Below are 21,163 nucleotides of genomic sequence, written 5' to 3' on the forward strand. Positions count from 1 at the left end.
TCTCTTCCAAGGGGCATTAAACCGTCTGGTTAAACCACTCTGTGCTCCACAGCTCTTCCAAGGGGCATTGATATTGTCTTTTTATTCTACTGTGACCTCCAAGTTTCTTACCCAGGGCGTTGATATTGTCTTTTTATTCCACTGTAACCTCCACCACTCTTCCAAGTGGCATTGATATTGTCTTTTTATTCCACTGTAACCTCCACCAATCTTCCAAGGGGCATTGATAATGTCTTTTTATTCCACTGCGACCTCCACCACTCTTCTAAGGGGCATTGATATTGTCTTTTAAATCCACAACGATCTCCACCACTCTTCCAAGGGCCATTAAAACAGTCTTGTTAAGCTACTGTGTCCTCCTCATTTCTTCCAAAGGGCATTAAAACCGTCAATTTAAACCACTCTGAACTCCACAGCTCTTACAAGAGGCATTGATATTGTCTTTTTATTCGACTGTATCATTCACCACTCTTCCAAGCGGCAATGATATTGTCTTTTTAATCAACTGCGACCTCCACCTCTCTTCCAAGGGGCATTAAAACCGTCTTGTGAAGCTACTTTGAAATCCACATCCCTTCCACGGGGCATTGATATTGTCTTTTTATTCCACTGCGAGCTCCACCACTCTTCCAAGGGACATTGATATTGTATTTTTATTCCACTGCGACCTTCACTCTTCTTCCAAGGAACATTGATATTGTCTTTTTTTTCCACTGTAACCTCCACCACTCTTCTAAGGGGCATTGATATTTTCTTTTTTTTCCACTGCGACCTCCACCACTCTTCCAAGGGGCATCGATAATGTTTTTTTAATCCACTGCGACCTCCACCACTCTTCCAAGGGGCATTAAAACCGTATTGTTAAGCTACTGTGACCTCCACGTCTCTTCCAAGGGGCATTAAAACCGTCAATTTAAACCACTCTGAACTCCACAGCTCTTGCAAGAGGCATTGAGATTGTCTTTTTATTCCACTGTAACCTCCACCACTCTTCCAAGGGGCATTGATTTTGTCTTTTTAATCCACTGCGACCTCCATCTCTCTTCCAAGAAGCATTAAAACCATCTTGTTTAGCTACACGTCTATTCCACGGTGCCTTAAAACCTTCTGGTTAAACCACTGTGAACTCCACAGCTCTTCCAAGGGGCATTGATATTGTATTTTTATTCCACTGTAACCTCCACGACTTTTCCAAGGGGCATTGATATTGTCTTTTTATTTTACTGCGACCTCCACCACTTTTCCAACGGGCATTAATATTGTATTTTTATTCCACTGCGACCTCCATCACTCTTCCAAGGGGCATTGATATTGTCTTTTTATTCCACTGTAATCTCCACCACTCTTCCAAGGGGCATTGATATTGTCTTTTTATTTTACTGCGACCTCCACCACTTTTCCAAGGGGCATTAATATTGTCTCTTTATTCCACTGTGACCTCAACCTCTCTTCCAAGGGGCATTTAAACCATCTTGTTAAGCTACTGTGACCTCCATATCTCTTCCAACTGGAATTGATATTGTCTTTTTATTCCACTGCGACCTCCACCACTCTTCTAAGGGGCATTGATATTGTCTTTTTAATCCACTGTGACCACCACCACTCTTCCAAGGGGAATTAAAACAGTTTTGATAAGCTACTGTGACCTCCACGTCTCTTCCAAGCGGCATTAAAACAGTCTGGTTAAGCTGTTGTGACCTCCACATCTCTTCCACGGGGCATTGATATTGTCTTTTTATTTAACTGTTTCCTCCACCACTGTTCCAAGGGGCATTGATATTGTCTTTTTATTCCACTGTAACCTCCATCACTCTGCCAAAGGGCATTGATATTGTCTTTTTCTTCAACTGTAACCTCCACCATTCTTCCAAGGGGCATTGATATTGTCTTTTTATTCCACTGCGACCTCCACCACTCTTCCAAGGAGCATTCATATTATCTTTTTAATCCACTGCGACCTCCACCACTCTTCCAAGGGGCATTAAAACCTTCTTGTTAAGCTACTGTCACCTCCACGTCCCATCCAAGGGGCATTAAAACCGTCAGTTTAAACCACTTTGAACTTCACAGCTCTTGCAAGGGGCATTGATATTGTCTTTTTATTCCAATATAACCTCCAGCACTCTTCCAAGGGGCATTGATATTGTCTTTTTATTCCACTGCAACTTCCACCTCTCTTCCAAGGGGCATTAAAACCATCTTGTTAAGCTACTGTGACATCCACGTCTCTTTCACGGGGCATTGATATTGTCTTTTTATTCCTCTGTAACCTCCACCACTCTTCCAAGGGGCATTGATATTGTCTTTTTAATCCACTGCGACCTCCACCACTCTTCCAAGGGGCATTAAAACCGTCAATTTAAACCACTCTGAACTCCACAGCTCTTGCAAGAGGCATTGATATTGTCTTTTTACTCCACTGTAACCTACAGCACTCTTTCAAGGGGCATTGTTATGGTCTTTTTATTCCACTATGACTTCCACCACTCTCCCAAGGTGCATTAAAAACACCTTGTTTAGCTACTGTAACGTCCATGTCTTTTCCACGGGGCATTGATATTGTCTTTTTATTCCACTGTATCTTCCACCATTCTTCCAAGGGGTATTGTTATTGTCTTTTTGATGCACTGCGACCACCACCACTCTTACAAGGGGCATTAATATTGTCTTTTTATTCTACTGCGACCTCCACCACTCTTCCAAGGGTCTGTCATATTGTCTTTTTATTCCACTGTAACCTCCACCACTCTTCCAAGCGGCATTGATATTGTCTTTTTATTCCACTGTGACCAACACCACTCTTCTAAGGGGCATTGATATTGTATTTTTAAACCACTGCGACATCCACCACTCTTCCAAGGGGCATTAAAACAGTATTGATAAGCTACTGTGACCACCACGTCTCTTCCAAGGGGCATTAAACCGTCTGGTTAAACCACTCTGTACTCCACAGCTCTTCCAAGGGGCATTGATATTGTCTTTTTATTCTACTGTGACCTCCAAGTTTCTTACCCAGGGCGTTGATATTGTCTTTTATTCCACTGAAATCTCCACCACTCTTCCAAGTGGCATTGATATTGTCTTTTTATTCCACTGTAACCTCCACCAATCTTCCAAGGGGCATTGATAATGTCTTTTTATTCCACTGCGACCTCCACCACTCTTCTAAGGGGCATTGATATTGTCTTTTAAATCCACAACGATCTCCACCACTCTTCCAAGGGCCATTAAAACAGTCTTGTTAAGCTACTGTGTCCTCCTCGTTTCTTCCAAAGGGCATTAAAACCGTCAATTTAAACCACTCTGAACTCCACAGCTCTTACAAGAGGCATTGATATTGTCTTTTTATTCGACTGTATCATTCACCACTCTTCCAAGCGGCAATGATGATGTCTTTTTAATCAACTGCGACCTCCACCTCTCTTCCAAGGGGCATTAAAACCGTCTTGTGAAGCTACTTTGAAATCCACGTCCCTTCCACGGGGCATTGATATTGTCTTTTTATTCCACTGCGAGCTCCACCACTCTTCCAAGGGACATTGATATTGTATTTTTATTCCACTGCGACCTTCACTCTTCTTCCAAGGAACATTGATATTGTCTTTTTTTTCCACTGTAACCTCCACCACTCTTCTAAGGGGCATTGATATTTTCTTTTTTTTCCACTGCGACCTCCACCACTCTTCCAAGGGGCATCGATAATGTTTTTTTAATCCACTGCGACCTCCACCACTCTTCCAAGGGGCATTAAAACAGTCTTGTTAAGCTACTGTGACCTCCACGTCTCTTCCAAGGGGCATTAAAACCGTCAATTTAAACCACTCTGAACTCCACAGCTCTTGCAAGAGGCATTGAGATTGTCTTTTTATTCCACTGTAACCTCCACCACTCTTCCAAGGGGCATTGATTTTGTCTTTTTAATCCACTGTGACCAACACCACTCTTCTAAGGGGCATTGATATTGTATTTTTAAACCACTGCGACATCCACCACTCTTCCAAGGGGCATTAAAACAGTATTGATAAGCTACTGTGACCACCACGTCTCTTCCAAGGGGCATTAAACCGTCTGGTTAAACCACTCTGTACTCCACAGCTCTTCCAAGGGGCATTGATATTGTCTTTTTATTCTACTGTGACCTCCAAGTTTCTTACCCAGGGCGTTGATATTGTCTTTTTATTCCACTGTAACCTCCACCACTCTTCCAAGTGGCATTGATATTGTCTTTTTATTCCACTGTAACCTCCACCAATCTTCCAAGGGGCATTGATAATGTCTTTTTATTCCACTGCGACCTCCACCACTCTTCTAAGGGGCATTGATATTGTCTTTTAAATCCACAACAATCTCCACCACTCTTCCAAGGGCCATTAAAACAGTCTTGTTAAGCTACTGTGTCCTCCTCATTTCTTCCAAAGGGCATTAAAACCGTCAATTTAAACCACTCTGAACTCCACAGCTCTTACAAGAGGCATTGATATTGTCTTTTTATTCGACTGTATCATTCACCACTCTTCCAAGCGGCAATGATATTGTCTTTTTAATCAACTGCGACCTCCACCTCTCTTCCAAGGGGCATTAAAACCGTCTTGTGAAGCTACTTTGAAATCCACATCCCTTCCACGGGGCATTGATATTGTCTTTTTATTCCACTGCGAGCTCCACCACTCTTCCAAGGGACATTGATATTGTATTTTTATTCCACTGCGACCTTCACTCTTCTTCCAAGGAACATTGATATTGTCTTTTTTTTCCACTGTAACCTCCACCACTCTTCTAAGGGGCATTGATATTTTCTTTTTTTTCCACTGCGACCTCCACCACTCTTCCAAGGGGCATCGATAATGTTTTTTTAATCCACTGCGACCTCCACCACTCTTCCAAGGGGCATTAAAACCGTATTGTTAAGCTACTGTGACCTCCACGTCTCTTCCAAGGGGCATTAAAACCGTCAATTTAAACCACTCTGAACTCCACAGCTCTTGCAAGAGGCATTGAGATTGTCTTTTTATTCCACTGTAACCTCCACCACTCTTCCAAGGGGCATTGATTTTGTCTTTTTAATCCACTGCGACCTCCATCTCTCTTCCAAGAAGCATTAAAACCATCTTGTTTAGCTACACGTCTATTCCACGGTGCCTTAAAACCTTCTGGTTAAACCACTGTGAACTCCACAGCTCTTCCAAGGGGCATTGATATTGTATTTTTATTCCACTGTAACCTCCACGACTTTTCCAAGGGGCATTGATATTGTCTTTTTATTTTACTGCGACCTCCACCACTTTTCCAACGGGCATTAATATTGTATTTTTATTCCACTGCGACCTCCATCACTCTTCCAAGGGGCATTGATATTGTCTTTTTATTCCACTGTAATCTCCACCACTCTTCCAAGGGGCATTGATATTGTCTTTTTATTTTACTGCGACCTCCACCACTTTTCCAAGGGGCATTAATATTGTCTCTTTATTCCACTGTGACCTCAACCTCTCTTCCAAGGGGCATTTAAACCATCTTGTTAAGCTACTGTGACCTCCATATCTCTTCCAAGTGGAATTGATATTGTCTTTTTATTCCACTGCGACCTCCACCACTCTTCTAAGGGGCATTGATATTGTCTTTTTAATCCACTGTGACCACCACCACTCTTCCAAGGGGAATTAAAACAGTTTTGATAAGCTACTGTGACCTCCACGTCTCTTCCAAGCGGCATTAAAACAGTCTGGTTAAGCTGTTGTGACCTCCACATCTCTTCCACGGGGCATTGATATTGTCTTTTTATTTAACTGTTTCCTCCACCACTGTTCCAAGGGGCATTGATATTGTCTTTTTATTCCACTGTAACCTCCATCACTCTGCCAAAGGGCATTGATATTGTCTTTTTATTCAACTGTAACCTCCACCATTCTTCCAAGGGGCATTGATATTGTCTTTTTATTCCACTGCGACCTCCACCACTCTTCCAAGGAGCATTCATATTATCTTTTTAATCCACTGCGACCTCCACCACTCTTCCAAGGGGCATTAAAACCTTCTTGTTAAGCTACTGTCACCTCCACGTCCCATCCAAGGGGCATTAAAACCGTCAATTTAAACCACTTTGAACTTCACAGCTCTTGCAAGGGGCATTGATATTGTCTTTTTATTCCAATATAACCTCCAGCACTCTTCCAAGGGGCATTGATATTGTCTTTTTATTCCACTGCAACTTCCACCTCTCTTCCAAGGGGCATTAAAACCATCTTGTTAAGCTACTGTGACATCCACGTCTCTTTCACGGGGCATTGATATTGTCTTTTTATTCCTCTGTAACCTCCACCACTCTTCCAAGGGGCATTGATATTGTCTTTTTAATCCACTGCGACCTCCACCACTCTTCCAAGGGGCATTAAAACCGTCAATTTAAACCACTCTGAACTCCACAGCTCTTGCAAGAGGCATTGATATTGTCTTTTTACTCCACTGTAACCTACAGCACTCTTTCAAGGGGCATTGTTATGGTCTTTTTATTCCACTATGACTTCCACCACTCTCCCAAGGTGCATTAAAAACACCTTGTTTAGCTACTGTAACGTCCATGTCTTTTCCACGGGGCATTGATATTGTCTTTTTATTCCACTGTATCTTCCACCATTCTTCCAAGGGGTATTGTTATTGTCTTTTTGATGCACTGCGACCACCACCACTCTTACAAGGGGCATTAATATTGTCTTTTTATTCTACTGCGACCTCCACCACTCTTCCAAGGGTCTGTCATATTGTCTTTTTATTCCACTGTAACCTCCACCACTCTTCCAAGCGGCATTGATATTGTCTTTTTATTCCACTGTGACCAACACCACTCTTCTAAGGGGCATTGATATTGTATTTTTAAACCACTGCGACATCCACCACTCTTCCAAGGGGCATTAAAACAGTATTGATAAGCTACTGTGACCACCACGTCTCTTCCAAGGGGCATTAAACCGTCTGGTTAAACCACTCTGTACTCCACAGCTCTTCCAAGGGGCATTGATATTGTCTTTTTATTCTACTGTGACCTCCAAGTTTCTTACCCAGGGCGTTGATATTGTCTTTTATTCCACTGAAATCTCCACCACTCTTCCAAGTGGCATTGATATTGTCTTTTTATTCCACTGTAACCTCCACCAATCTTCCAAGGGGCATTGATAATGTCTTTTTATTCCACTGCGACCTCCACCACTCTTCTAAGGGGCATTGATATTGTCTTTTAAATCCACAACGATCTCCACCACTCTTCCAAGGGCCATTAAAACAGTCTTGTTAAGCTACTGTGTCCTCCTCGTTTCTTCCAAAGGGCATTAAAACCGTCAATTTAAACCACTCTGAACTCCACAGCTCTTACAAGAGGCATTGATATTGTCTTTTTATTCGACTGTATCATTCACCACTCTTCCAAGCGGCAATGATGATGTCTTTTTAATCCACTGCGACCTCCACCACTCTTCCAAGGGGCATTAAAACCGTCAATTTAAACCACTCTGAACTCCACAGCTCTTGCAAGAGGCATTGATATTGTCTTTTTACTCCACTGTAACCTACAGCACTCTTTCAAGGGGCATTGTTATGGTCTTTTTATTCCACTATGACTTCCACCACTCTCCCAAGGTGCATTAAAAACACCTTGTTTAGCTACTGTAACGTCCATGTCTTTTCCACGGGGCATTGATATTGTCTTTTTATTCCACTGTATCTTCCACCACTCTTCCAAGGGGCATTGATATTGTCTTTTTAATCCACTGCGACCTCCACCACTCTTCCAAGAGGCATTAAAACAGTCTTGTTTAGCTAATGTGACCTCCACATCTCTTCCAAGGGGCATTAAAACCGTCAGGTTAAACCACTCTGAACTCCACAGCTCTTCCAATGGGCATTGATATTGTCTTTTTACTCTACTGTAACCTCCACCATTCTTCCAAGGGGTATTGTTATTGTCTTTTTGATGCACTGCGACCACCACCACTCTTCCAAGGGGCATTAATATTGTCTTTTTATTCTACTGCGACCTCCACCACTCTTCCAAGGGTCAATGATATTGTCTTTTTATTCCACTGTAACCTCCACCACTCTTCCAAGGGGCATTGATATTGTCTTTTTATTCCACTGTGACCAAAACCACTCTGCTAAGGGGCATTGATATTGTATTTTTAAACCACTGCGACATCCACCCCTCTTCCAAGGGGCATTAAAACAGTATTGATAAGCTACTGTGACCACCACGTCTCTTCCAAGGGGCATTAAACCGTCTGGTTAAACCACTCTGTACTCCACAGCTCTTCCAAGAGGCATTGATATTGTCATTTTATTCGATTGTATCCTTCACCACTCTTCCAAGTGCATTGATATTGTCTTTTTATTCCTCTGCGATGTCCACGACTCATCCAAGGGGCATTAAAACCATCTTGTTAAGCTACTGTGACCTCCAAGTTTTTTACCCAGGGCGTTGATATTGTCTTTTTATTCCACTGTAACCTCCACCACTCTTCCAAATGGTATTGATATTGTCTTTTTAGTCCACTGTAACCTCCACCAATCTTCCAAGGGGCATTGATAATGTCTTTTTATTCCACTGCGACCTCCATCACTCTTCCAAGGGCCATTAAAACAGTCTTGTTAAGCTACTGTGTCCTCCTCGTTTCTTCCAAAGAGCATTAAAACCGTCAATTTAAACCACTCTGAACTCCACAGCTCTTACAAGAGGCATTGATATTGTCTTTTTATTCGACTGTAACATTCACCACTCTTCCAAGCGGCAATGATATTGTCTTTTTAATCAACTGCGACCTCCACCTCTCTTCCAAGGGGCATTAAAACCGTCTTGTGAAGCTACTTTGAAATCCACGTCCCTTCCACGGGGCATTGATATTGTCTTTTTATTCCACTGCGAGCTCCACCACTCTTCCAAGGGACATTGATATTGTATTTTTATTCCACTGCGACCTTCACTCTTCTTCCAAGGAACATTGATATTGTCTTTTTTTTCCACTGTAACCTCCACCACTCTTCTAAGGGGCATTGATATTTTCTTTTTTTTCCACTGCGACCTCCACCACTCTTCCAAGGGGCATCGATAATGTTTTTTTAATCCACTGCGACCTCCACCACTCTTCCAAGGGGCATTAAAACCGTCTTTTAAGCTACTGTGACCTCCACGTCTCTTCCAAGGGGCATTAAAACCGTCAATTTAAACCACTCTGAACTCCACATCTCTTGCAAGAGGCATTGAGATTGTCTTTTTATTCCACTGCAGCCTCCACCACTCTTCCATGGGGCATTGGTTTTGTCTTTTTAATCCACTGCGACCTCCATCTCTCTTCGAAGAAGCATTAAAACCGTCTTGTTTAGCTACTGTGACCTCCACGTCTATTCCACTGTGCCTTAAAACCTTCTGGTTAAACCACTGTGAACTACACAGCTCTTCCAAGGGGTATTGATATTGTCTTTTTATTCCACTGTAACCTCCACCACTCTTCCAAGGGGCATTGATATTGTCTTTTTATTTTACTGCGACCTCCACCACTTTTCCAAGGGGCATTAATATTGTCTTTTTATTCCACTGCGACCTCCACCACTCTACCAAGGGTCATTGATATTGTCTTTTTATTCCACTGTGACCTCCACCTCTCTTCCAAGGGGCATTAAAACCATCTTGTTAAGCTACTGTGACCTCCAAGTCTCTTCCATGAGGCATTGATATTGTCTTTTTATTCCACTGCGACCTCCACCACTCTTCTAAGGGGCATTGATATTGTCTTTTTAATCCACTGTGACCTCCACCACTCTTCCAAGGGGCATTAAAACAGTTTTGATAAGCTACTATGACCTCCACGTCTCTTCCAAGGGGCATTAAAATCGTCTGGGTAAATCACTTTGAACTCCACAGCTTTTCCAAGAGGCATTGATATTGTCTTTTTATTCGACTGTAACCTCCACCCCTCTTTCAAGGGGCATTAAAACCATCTTGTTAAGCTACTATCTTCTCCACGTCTCTTCCAAGGGGCATTAAAACCGGCAATTTAAACCACTCTGAACTCCACAGCTCTTGCAAGAGGCATTGATATTGTCTTTTTATTCCACTGTGACCTCCACCACTCTTCCAAGGGGCATTGATTTTGTCGTTTTAATCCACTGTAACCTCCACCAATCTTCCAAGGGGCATTGATATTGTCTTTTTATTCCACTGCGACCTCCACCACTCTTCCAAGGGCCATTAAAACAGTCTTGTTAAGCTACTGTGACCTCCTTGTTTCTTCCAAGGGGCATTAAAACCGTCTGTTTAAACACCCTGAACTCCACAGCTCTTACAAGAGGCATTGATATTGTCTTTTTACTCGACTGTAACATCCACCACTCTTCCAAGCGGCATTGATATTGTCTTTTTATTCCACTGTGACCTCCACCACTCTTCCAAGGGGTATTGATATTGTCTTTTTAATCAACTGCGACCTCCACCTCTCTTCCAAGGGGCATTAAACCGTCTTGTGAAGCTACTTTGACCTCCACGTCCCTTCCACGGAGCATTGATATTGTCTTTTTATTCTACTGCGACCTCCACCACTCTTCCAAGGGGCATTAATATTGTCTTTTTAATCCACTGCTACCTCCACCACTCTTCCAAGGGACATTGATATTGTCTTTTTATTCTACTGCGACCTTCACTCTTCTTCCAAGGAACATTGATATTGTCTTTTTTTTCCATTGTAACCTCCACCACTCTTCTAAGGGGCATTGATATTTTCTTTTTATTCCACTGCGACCTCCACCACTCTTCCAAGGGGCATCGATAATGTTTTTTTAATCCACTGCGACCTCCACCACTCTTCCAAGGGGCATTGATATTGTCTTTTTATTTTACTGAGACCTCCGCCACTTTTCCAAGGAGCATTAATATTGTCTTTTTATTCCACTGCGACCTCCACCACTCTTCCAAGGGTCATTGATAATGTCTTTTTATTCCACTGCGACCTCCATATCTCTTCCAAGTGGAATTGATATCGTCTTTTTATTCCACTGCGATCTCCACCACTCTTCTAAGGGGCATTGATTTTGTCTTTTTAATCCACTGTGACCTCCACCACTCTTCCAAGGGACATTAAAACAGTTTTGATAAGCTACTGTGACCTCCACGTCTCTTCCAAGGCGCATATAAACCGTCTGGTTAAACCACTCTGAACTCCACAGCTCTTCCAAGAGGCATTGATATTGTCTTTTTATTCGACTGTAAGCTCCACCCCTCTTCCAAGGGGCATTAAAACCGTCTTGTTAAGCTACTGTGTCCTCCACGTCTCTTCCAAGTGGCATTAAAACCGTCAATTTAAACCACTCTGAACTCCACAGCTCTTGCAAGAGGCATTGATATTGTCTTTTTATTCCACTGTAACCTCCACCACTCTTCCAAGGGGCATTGATTTTGTCTTTTTAATCCACTGCGACCTCCACCACTCTTCCAAGGTGCATTAAAACCGTCTTGTTAAGCTATTGTGACCTCCACATCTCTTCCACGGGTCATTGATATGGTCTTTTTATTTAACTGTAACCTCTACCACTCTTCCAAGGGCCATTGATATTGTCTTTTTATTCAACTGTAACCTCCACCATTCTTCCAAGGGGCATTGATATTATCTTTTTATTCTACTGCGACCTCCACCACTATTCCAAGGGGCATTCATATTGTCTTTTTAATCCACTGCGACCTCCACCACTCTCCAAAGGGGCATTAAAACCGTTTTGTTAAGCTACTGTCACCTCCACGTCCCTTCCAAGGGGCATTAAAACCGTCAATTTCAACCACTCTGAACTTCACAGCTCTTGCAAGGGGCAATGATATTGTCTTTTTATTCCAATATAACCTCCAGCACTCTTCCAAGGGGCATTGATATTGTCTTTTTATTCAACTGCAACTTCCAGCTCTCTTCCAAGGGGCATTAAAACCGTCTTGTTAAGCTACTGTGACATCCACGTCTCTTTCACGGGGCATTGATATTGTCTTTTTATTCTACTGTAACCTCCACCACTCTTCCAAGGGGCATTGATATTGTCGTTTTGATCCACTGGGACCTTTACCACTCTTCCAAGTGGCATTGATATTGTCTTTTTAATCCACTGCAACCTCCACCACTCTTCCAAGCTGCATTAAAACAGTATTGTTAAGCTACTGTGACCTCCACGTCTCTTCCAAGGTGCATTAAAACCGTCAATTTAAACCACTCTGAACTCCACAGCTCTTGCAAGAGGCATTGATATTGTCTTTTTACTCCACTGTAACCAACAGCACTCTTTCAAGGGGCATTGATATTGTCTTTTTATTCCACTACGACTTCCACCACTCTCCCAAGGAGCATTAAAAACATCTTGTTTAGCTACTGTAACGTCCATGTCTATTCCACGGGGCATTGATATTGTCTTTTTATTTCATTGTATCCTCCACCACTCTTCCAAGGGGTATTGATATTGTCTTTTTATTCCACTGCGCTTACCACCTCTTTTCTAAGGGGCCTTGATATTGTCTTTTTAATCTACTGCGACCTCCACCACTCTTCCAAGAGGCATTAAAACAGTCTTGTTAAGCTAATGTGACCTCCACATCTCTTCCAAGGGGCATTAAAACCGTCTGGGTAAACCACTCTGAACTCCACAGCTCTTCCAAGGGGCATTGATATTGTCTTTTTAATCCACTGTGACCTCCACCACTCTTCCCACGGGCATTAAGACCATCTTTTTAAGCTACAGTGACCTCCACAACTCTTCCATGGGTCATTGATACTGTCTTTTTATTCCACTGTAACCTCCACCACTCTTCCAAGTGGCATTGACATTGTCTTTTTATTCCACTGCGACTTCCACCTCTCTTCTATGGGGCATTGATATTCTATTTTTATTCCACTGCGACCTCCACCACTCTTCCAAGGGGCATTAAAACCGTCTGGTTAAACCACTCTGAACACCACAGCTCTTCCGAGGGGCATTGATATTGTCTTTTTATTCCACTGTAACCTCCACCACTCTTCCAAGGGGCATTGATTTTGTCTTTTTATTCCACTGCGACCTCCACCACTCTTCCAAGGGGCATTAAAACCATATTGTTAAGCTACAGTGACCTCCACATCTCTTCCATGGGGCATTGATATTGTCTTTTTATTCCACTGTAACCTCCACCAATCTTCCAAGGGGCATTGATATTGTTTTTTTATTCCACTGCGACCTCCACCACTCTTCAAAGGGGCATTAAAACCGTCTTGTTAAGTTACTGTGACCTCCACGTCTCTTCCAAGGAGCGTTAAAACCGTCTGGTTATACCACTCTGAACTCCACAGTTCTTCCAATGGACATTATTATTGTCTTTTTATTCCACTTTTACCTCCACCACTCTTCCAAGGGGCATTGATATTGTCTTTTTATTCCACTGCGACCTCCACCACTCTTCCAAGGTTCATTGATATTGTCTTTTTAATCCACTGCGACCTCCACCACTCTTCCAAGGGGCATTAAAACCGTCTTGTTAAGCTACTGTGACCTCCACGTCTCTTCCAAGGGGCACTAAAACCGTTTGGTTAAACCACTCTGTACTCCACAGCTCTTCCAAAGGTCATTGATATTGTCTTTTTATTTCACTGTGACCTCCATCTCTCTTCCAAGGGGCATTAGAACCATCTTGTTAAGCTACTGTGACCTCCAAGTCTCTTCCAAGGGGCATTAAGACCGTCTGGTTAAACGGCTCTGAGCTCCACAGCTCTTCCAAAGGGCATTGACAATGTCTTTTTATTCCATTGTAACCTTCTGCACTCTTCCAAGTGCATTGATATTGTCTTTTTATTCATCTTCGACATCCACCACTCTTGCAAGGGGCATTAAAACCGTCTTGTTAAGCTACTGTGACCTCCAAGTTTCTTACACAGGGCATTGATATTGTCTTTTTATTCCACTGTAACCTCCACCACTCTTCCAAGGGGCATTGATATTGTCTTTTTAATCCACTGCGACCTCCATCACTCTTCCAAGAAGCATTGAATCTGTCTTGTTAAGCTACTGTGACCTCCACGTCTATTCCACGGTGCATTAAAACTTTCTGGTTAAATCACTGTGACCTCCACAGCTCTTCCAAGCGGCATTGATATTGTCTTTTTGTTCCACTCTAACCTCCAACACTCTTCCAAGGGGCATTGATATTTTCTTTTTATTTTACTGCGACCTCCACCTCTCTTCCATGGGGCATTAATATTGTCTTTTTATTCCACTGTGACCTCCACGTCTCTTCCAAGGGGCATTGATATTGTCTTTTTATTTAATTGGAACCTCCACCACTCTTCCAAGGGGCATTGATATTGTCTTTTTATTCCACTGTAACCTCCACCATTCTTCCAAGGGACATTGATATTGTCTTTTTATTCCACTGTAACCTCCACCACTCTTCCAAGGGGCATTGATATTGTCTTTTTATTCCACTGTAACCTCCACCACTCTTCCAAGGGGCATTGATATTGTCTATTTATTCCACTGTAACCTCCACCACTCTTCCAAGGGGCATTGAAATTGTCTTTTTAATCCACTGCAACCTCTACCACTACTCCAAGGTGCTTTAAAACAGTCTTGATAAGCTTCTTTGACCTCCACGTCTCTTCCAAGGGGCATTAAAACAGCATGGTTAAACCACTCTGACCTCCACAGCTCTTCCAAGAGGCATTGATGTTGTCTTTTTATTCAACTGTAATCTCCACCGCTCTTCCAAGGGGCATTGATATTGTCTTTTTTTTCCACTGTGACCTCCACCACTCTTCCAAGGGGATTTGATAGTCTTTTTAATCCACTGCGACCTCCACCACTCTTCCAAGGGGCATTAAAACTGTCTTGTTAAGCTACTGTTACCTCCACGTCCCTTCCACGGGGCATTGATATTGTCTTTTTATTCCACTGCGACCTCCACCACTCTTCCAAGGGGCATTGATGTTGTCTATTTAATCCACTGCGACCTTCACCCCTCTTCCAAGGGACATTGATATTGTCTTTTTATTCCACTGCGACCTTCACCCCTCTTCCAAGGAACATTGCTATTGTCTTTTTTTTCCACTGTAACCTCCACCACTCTTCTAAGGGGCGTTGATATTTTCTTTTTATTCCACTGCGACATCCACCACTCTTCCAAGGGGCATTGATAATGTATTTTTAATCCACTGCGACCTCCACCACTCTTCCAAGGGGCATTAAAACCGTCTTGTTAAGCTACTGTGACCTCCACATCTCTTCCAAGGGGCATTAAAACCGTCAATTTAAACCACTCTGAAGTCCACAGCTCTTGCAAGAGGCATTGATATTGTCTTTTTATTCCACTGTAACCTCCACCACTCCTCCAAGAGGCATAGATTTTGTCTTTTTAATCCATTGCGACCTCCATCTCTCTTCCAAGAAGCATTAAAACCGTCTTGTTTAGCTTCTGTGACCTCCACGTCTATTCCACGGTGCCTTAAAACCTTCTGGTTAAACCACTGTGAACTCCACAACTCTTCCAAGGGGCATTGACATTGTCTTTTTATTCCCTTGTAACCTCCACCACTCTTCCAAGGGGCATTGATATTGTCTTTTTATTTTACTGCGACCTCCACCACTCTTCCAAGAGGCATTAATACTGTCTTTTCATTCCACTGTAACCTCCACCACTCTTCCAAGGGGCATTGATATTGTCTTTTTATTCCACTGCGACCTCCACCTCTCTTCCAAGGGGCATTAAAACCATCTTCTTAAGCTACTGTGACCTCCAAGTCTTTTTCACGAGGCATTGATATTGTCTTTTTATTCCACTGCGACCTCCACGTCTCTTCCAAGTGGTATTGATATTGTCTTTTTATTCCACTGCGACCTCCACCACTCTTCTAAGGGGCATTGTTATTGTCTTTTTAATCCACTGCGACCTCCACCGCTCTTCCAAGGGTCATTAAAACAGTTTTGATAAGCTACTGTGACCTCCACTTCTCTTCCAAGGGGTATTAAAACCGTCTGGTTAAACAACTCTGAACTCCACAGCTCTTCCAAGAGGCATTGACATTGTCTTTTTATTCGACTGTAACCTCCACCACTCTTCCAAGGGGCATTAAAACCGTCAATTTAAACGACTCTGAACTCCACAACTCTTGCAAGAGCCATTGATATTGTCTTTTTATTCCACTGTAACCTCCACCACTCTTCCAAGGGACATTGATATTGTCTTTTTATTCCACTGTAACCTCCATCACTCTTCCAAGGGGCATTAATATTGTCTTTTTATTCCACTGCTACCTCCACCACTCTCCCAAGGGTCATTGATATTGTCTTTTTATTCCACTGTAACCTCCACCACTCTTCCAAGGGGCATTGATATTGTCTTTTTATTCTACTGCGATCTCCACCTCTCTTCCAAGGGCCATTAAAACCATCTTGTTAAGCTACGGTGACCTCCAAGTCTCTTCCACGAGGCAATGATATTGTCTTTTTATTCCACTGCGACCTCCACATCTCTTCCAAGGGTAATTGGTATTCTCTTTTTATTCCAGTGCGACCTCCACCACTCTTCTAAGGGGCATTAAAACAGTCTTGTTAAGCTACTGTGACCTCCATGTCTCTTCCACGGGGCATTAAACCGTCTGGTTTAACCACTCTGTACTCCACAGCTCTTCAGAGAGGCATTGATATTGTCTTTTTATTCGACTGTAACCTCCACCACTCTTCCAAGGGGCATTGATATTGTCTCTGTATTCCACTGCGATCTCCACCACTCTTACAAAGTGCATTGATATTGTCTTTTTAATCCACTTCGAACTCCACCACTCTTCCAAGGCGCATTAAAACCGTCTTGTTATGCTACTGTGACGTCGACTTCTCTTCCAAGGGGCATTAAAACCATCTGATTAAACCACTCTGAACTCCACAGCTCTTCCAAGGGGCATTTGTATTGTCAGTTTTTTCCACTCAAACCTCCACCACTCTTCCAAGGGGCATTGACATTGTCTTTTTATTCCACTGCGAACTCCACCACTCTTCCAAGGGGCATTAAAACCATATTGTTAAGATACAGTGACCTCCACATCTCTTCCACGGGGCATTGATATTGTCTTTTTATTCCACTGTAACCTCCACCAATCTTCCAAGGGGCAGTGATACTGTTTTTTTATTCCACTGTGACCCCCACCACTCTTCCAAGGGGCATTAAAACCGTCTTCTTAAGTTACTGTGACCTCCACGTCTTTTCCAAGGACCGTTAAAACTGTCTGGTTATGCCACTCTGAACTCCACAGCTCTTCCAAGGGGCATTATTAATGTCTTTTTATTCCACTGTATCCTCCACCACTCTTCCAAGGGGCATTGATATTGTTTTTTTATTCCACTGCGACCTCCACCAGTCCTCCAAGAGGCATTAAAACCATCTTGTTAAGCTGCTGTGACCTCCACGTCTCTTCCACGGGGCATTGAAATTGTCTTTTTATTCCACTGTAACCTCCACCACTCGTCCAAGGGGCATTGATATTGTCTTTTTATTCCAATGCGACCTCCACCACTCTTCCAAGGGGCATTGATAATGTCTTTTTATTCCACTGCGACCTCCACCACTCTTTCAAGGCTCACTGATATTGTCTTTTTAATTCACTGCTACCTCCACCACTCTACCAAGGGCAATTAAAACCGTCTTGTTAAGCTATTGTGACCTCCACATCTCTTCTACGGGGTATTGATATTGTCTTTGTATTTAACTGTAACCTCCACCACTGTTCCAAGGGGCATTTATAATGTCTTTTTATTCCACTGTAACCTCCATCACTCTTCCAAGGGTCATTGATATTGTCTTTTTATTCCACTGTAACCTCCACAACTCTTTCAATGGGCATTGATATTGTCTTTTTATTCCACTGCGACCTCCACCACTCTTCCAAGGGGCATTCATATTGTCTTTTTAATCCACTGCAACCTCCACCACTCTTCCAAGGGGCATTAAAACCGTGTTGTTAAGCTTCTGTCACCTCCACGTCCCTTCCAGAGGGCACTAATACCGTCAATTTAAAACACTCTGAACTCCACAGCTCTTGCAAGGGGCATTGATATTGTCTTTTTATTCCAATGTAACCTCCAGCACTCTTCCAAGGGGCATTGATATTGTCTTTTATTCCACAGCAACTTCCACCTCTCTTCCAAGTGGCATTAAAACCGTCTTGTTAAGCTACTGTGACCTACACGTCTCTTTCGCGGGGCATTGATATTGTCTTTTTATTCCACTTTTAGCTCCACCACTCTTCCAAGGGGTATTTATATTGTCTTTTTATTCCACTGGGACCTTCACCACTCTTCCAAGTGGCATTGATATTGTCTTTTTAATCCACAGCGACCTCCACCACTCTTCCAAGGGGCATTAAAACCGTATTGTTAGCTACTGTGACCTCCACGTCTCTTCCAAGGTGCATTAAAACCGTCAATTTAAACCACTCTGAACTCCACAGCTATTGCAAGAGGCATTGATATTGTCTTTTTATTCCACTGTAACCTCCACCACTCGTCCAAGGGGCATTGATATTGTCTTTTTATTCCAATGCGACCTCCACCACTCTTCCAAGGGGCATTGATAATGTCTTTTTATTCCACTGCGACCTCCACCACTCTTTCAAGGCTCACTGATATTGTCTTTTTAATTCACTGCTACCTCCACCACTCTACCAAGGGCAATTAAAACCGTCTTGTTAAGCTATTGTGACCTCCACATCTCTTCTACGGGGTATTGATATTGTCTTTGTATTTAACTGTAACCTCCACCACTGTTCCAAGGGGCATTTATATTGTCTTTTTATTCCACTGTAACCTCCATCACTCTTCCAAGGGTCATTGATATTGTCTTTTTATTCCACTGTAACCTCCACAACTCTTTCAATGGGCATTGATATTGTCTTTTTATTCCACTGCGACCTCCACCACTCTTCCAAGGGGCATTCATATTGTCTTTTTAATCCACTGCAACCTCCACCACTCTTCCAAGGGGCATTAAAACCGTCTTGTTAAGCTTCTGTCACCTCCACGTCCCTTCCAGAGGGCACTAATACCGTCAATTTAAAACACTCTGAACTCCACAGCTCTTGCAAGGGGCATTGATATTGTCTTTTTATTCCAATGTAACCTCCAGCACTCTTCCAAGGGGCATTGATATTGTCTTTTATTCCACAGCAACTTCCACCTCTCTTCCAAGTGGCATTAAAACCGTCTTGTTAAGCTACTGTGACCTACACGTCTCTTTCGCGGGGCATTGATATTGTCTTTTTATTCCACTTTTAGCTCCACCACTCTTCCAAGGGGTATTTATATTGTCTTTTTATTCCACTGGGACCTTCACCACTCTTCCAAGTGGCATTGATATTGTCTTTTTAATCCACTGCGACCTCCACCACTCTTCCAAGGGGCATTAAAACCGTATTGTTAGCTACTGTGACCTCCACGTCTCTTCCAAGGTGCATTAAAACCGTCAATTTTAACCACTCTGAACTCCACAGCTATTGCAAGAGGCATTGATATTGTCTTTTTACTCCACTGTGACCTACAGCACTCTTTCAAGGGGCATTGATATTGTCTTTTTATTCCACTACGACTTCCACCACTCTCCCAAGGTGCATTAAAAACATCTTGTTTAGCTACTGTAACGTCCATGTCTATTCCACGGGACATAGATATTGTCTCTTTATTCCACTGTATCCTCCACCACTCTTTCAAGGGGTATTTATATTGTCTTTTTATTCCACTGCGACTTCCACCTCTCTTCTAACGGGCATTGATAATGTCTTTTTAATCCACTGCAACTTCCACCACTCTTCCAATAGGCATTAAAACAGTCTTGTTAAGCTACTGTGACCTCCACATCTCTTCCAAGTGGCATTAAAACCGTCTGGTTAAACGACTCTGAACTCCACAGCTCTTCCAAGGGGCATTGATATTGTCTTTTTATTCCACTGTAACCTCCACCATTCTTCCAAGGGGTATTGATATTGTCTTTTTAATGCACTGCTACCTCCACCACTCTTTCAAGGGGCATTAAAACCATCTGGTTAAACCACTCTGAACTCCATAGCTCTTTCAAGAGGCATTGATATTGTCTTTTTATTTCACTGCAACCTCCACCACTCTTTCAAGGGGCATTGATATTGTCTTTTTTTTCCACTGCGACCTGCACCTCTCTTCCAAGGGGCATTAAAACCGTCTTCATAATCTACTGTGACCTCTACGTCTCTTACAAGGGGCAATAAAACTATCTGGTTAAACCTCTCGGAACTCCACAGCTCTTCCAAGTGGCATTGGTATTGTCTTTTTATTCCAATCTAACCTCCAACACTCTTCCAAGGTGCATTGACATTGTCATTTTAATCCACTGCGACCTCCATCATTCTTCCAAGTATCATTGATATTGTTTTTTCATTCCACTGCCACCTCCACCACTCTTCCAAGGGGCATTGATATTGTCTTATTAATCCACTGCTACCTCCACTTCTTTTCCAAGGGGCATTAAAAACATATTTTTAAGCTACTGTGACATCCACGTCACTTCCAATGGGCATTAAAACCATCTGGTTAAACCACTCTGAACTCCACAGCTCTTCCAAGGGGCATTGGTATTGTCTTTTTATTCCACTCTAACCTCCACCACTCTTCCAAGGGGCATTGACATTGTCTTTTTATTCCACTGCGACCTCCACCATTCTTCCAAGGGTCATGTAAACTGTCTTGTTAAGCTACAGTGACCTCCACATCTCTTCCATGTGGCATTGATATTGTCTTTTAATTCCACTTTAACCTCCACCACTCTACCAAGGGGCATTGATATTGTCTTTTTAATCCACTGCGACCTCTACCACTCTTCCAAAGGGCATTAAAACCATCTTGTTAAGCTACTGTGACCTCCACATCTCTTCCATGGGCCATTTATTTTGTCTTTTTATTCCACTGCGACCTCCACCACTCTTCCTCGGGGCATTGGTATTGTCTTTTTAATCCACTGCAACCTCCAACACTCTTCCATGTGGCATTAAAACCGTCTTATTAAGCTACTGTGAACTCCATGTCTCTTCCAAGGGGCATTAAAACAGTATGGTTAAACCAATCTGAACTCCACAGATCTTCCAAGGGGCATTGATATTGTCTTTTTATTTCA

The sequence above is a fragment of the Phyllobates terribilis genome, unplaced genomic scaffold (assembly GCF_046119375.1).
Source record: "Phyllobates terribilis strain yellow unplaced genomic scaffold, ASM4611937v1 Scaffold_21__1_contigs__length_20361869, whole genome shotgun sequence".
Taxonomy (NCBI): Eukaryota; Metazoa; Chordata; class Amphibia; order Anura; family Dendrobatidae; genus Phyllobates; species Phyllobates terribilis.